The 2,001-nt window shown below is 44.1% G+C and overlaps 1 non-coding gene across 1 annotated transcript; it reads left to right on the top strand.

Moving 5' to 3' along the window:
- Positions 1 to 1,894: 1,894 nt before the first annotated feature.
- Positions 1,895 to 2,001, top strand: LOC122149615. Its single transcript, XR_006163237.1, has one exon. It is a non-coding gene; the product is annotated as a U6 spliceosomal RNA (small nuclear RNA).

A 2,001-nucleotide genomic window follows, 5' to 3' on the forward strand; every position in this document is an offset into this window, starting at 1 on the left:
GTTACCTAGTGCCACTCTGACAAGAATATACCACAAATGGGATGGCCTTAACAAACAGGAGTTTATTCTCTCACAGTTTAGAGGCTTTAAGTCCAAGTTCAAAGTGCCAGGCTCTAGGGGCTGTATGAAAGCCCCTTCACCTTGGGCTTCAGCTCTGCCTCTTGTTACTGGCCCGCTGAAGCCAGAGGCATCTCTTCACTCAGGCAGCTGCTGGCTGCTGAGGCTAACAAGCCCAAGGTCAACAAGGATTAAATGGCACCAAACCACGTGGTAGGCCATTAATTCAAGTCCATTGTAAGTCCCAAGGTCAGCAGAGCATGGCAGGCTGCTGAACAACGACATGGCTACATGCAGGGTCTAGGTGTGCCATAAGCTAGAGACTATCCCCAAGGCTTCTCCTTATACACGGGAAGCAGACCACATCCCAAAGGCAGCTACTCAGTTGCTTGTGGTAGATCCCACCATGGAGTTGATTGCCAGTCTCATCATGGGGAAAAACTACCACCAGCTGCCCAGCCACTCAACCAGGCCCAGCCAAGTTGACATACAAATTTAACTACCACAATGGCACAGGACCAGGCAGTGTTTTGTTCTGTTGTACACAGGGTCAATGGGAACCAATTAGATAGCACCTAACAGCTCTGGTAGCATAGTGGCTAAAGCACTTGACTGCTAACCAGAAGGCTGGCGGTTCAAACCCACCAGCTACTCCTTGGAAGGAAGGTTGGGCAATCCTACTTCTGTAGTGATACTGCCTCGGAAACCCAAGGAGGGGTTGCTATGAGTTGGGGCCGACTCGACGGCACATAACAACAACAACAACAATCTTTATGGAAGCAAACTGCTACATCTTGCTCCTGTGGAGGGGCTGATGTATTCAAACTGTTGACCTTTCAGTTAGCAACTGAGTGTTTAACCACTGCATCACCAGGGCTCCTTGAAATTGGGGCTGAGACCACTAATGAAGAAAGGGGCTTCCAAGTTCTCAGTCCTTCAGCTGCCTCATCATACATTCCCACAGTGCTTAAGATACACTTACCAGGTATCTCCCCTGCTGGAGCCTAAACTCTACAGAAACCAGGATGCATCTCTCTTGTTCCTTAGTTATCCCACACACCTTGTTTAGTCCTTACAAGCACAAAGTTCCTAACACATTAGGAAAGAATTAGATAATCCATGTGAAAATCATATTAAATCAACTACATTAAATGCAGAGACAGAGGCAGAAAGATGACATGTACCTAAGTAAAAATGAAAAGCAGAAGAGAAAATGGGACCTCCTAAAAATTAAATATTTATAAGTATCAAAAGACTTCACCAAAAGAATAAAAAGAGAACTTACTGACTACGAAAATTTTTTTAGCATTGACATATTGGACAAGGGATTAATTGCTAAAATTTACAGAAAAGTCCAATACCTCAACAATAAAAAGACAAGCAATCCAATTAAATGGGCAGAGGTCATGCACAGACACTTCACAAAAGAAGACATTCAGGTGGCCAACAAACATGAAAAAATAGGTGTGATCATTAGTCACTATTGTTGTTGTTATGTGCCATCGAGTCGGACCTGACTCATAGCGACCCCTCCTTGGGTTTCCCAGGCAGTGTCACTACGGAAGTAGATTGCCCCATCTTCCTTCCGAGGAGTGGCTGGTGGATTTGAACCGCCAGCCTTCTGGTTAGCAGATTAGTCAATAGAGAGATGCAAATCAAAACAACAATGAGCTATCATCTCAACCCAGCATTAACAGCAAAGTTCAAAAAAACAGGAAACAACAAATGCTGGCAAGGGTGTGAAGAGACTGGAACCTCCATACATGGCTGGTGGGAATATAAAAGGGTGCAACCACTGTGAAAAATGGTATGCCACTTCCTTAAAAAATTAGAAATAGTGCACACTTTAGCAGCACATATACTAAAATTGGAACAATACAGAGAAAATTAGTGTGCCCCCTACACAAGAATGACATGCAAGTTCATGAAGCATTTTATATTCTT

The sequence above is a fragment of the Orycteropus afer genome, unplaced genomic scaffold, assembly GCF_000298275.1.
Source record: "Orycteropus afer afer isolate SDZICR_OR568_19922 unplaced genomic scaffold, OryAfe1.0 scaffold00035, whole genome shotgun sequence".
NCBI lineage: Eukaryota > Metazoa > Chordata > Mammalia > Tubulidentata > Orycteropodidae > Orycteropus > Orycteropus afer.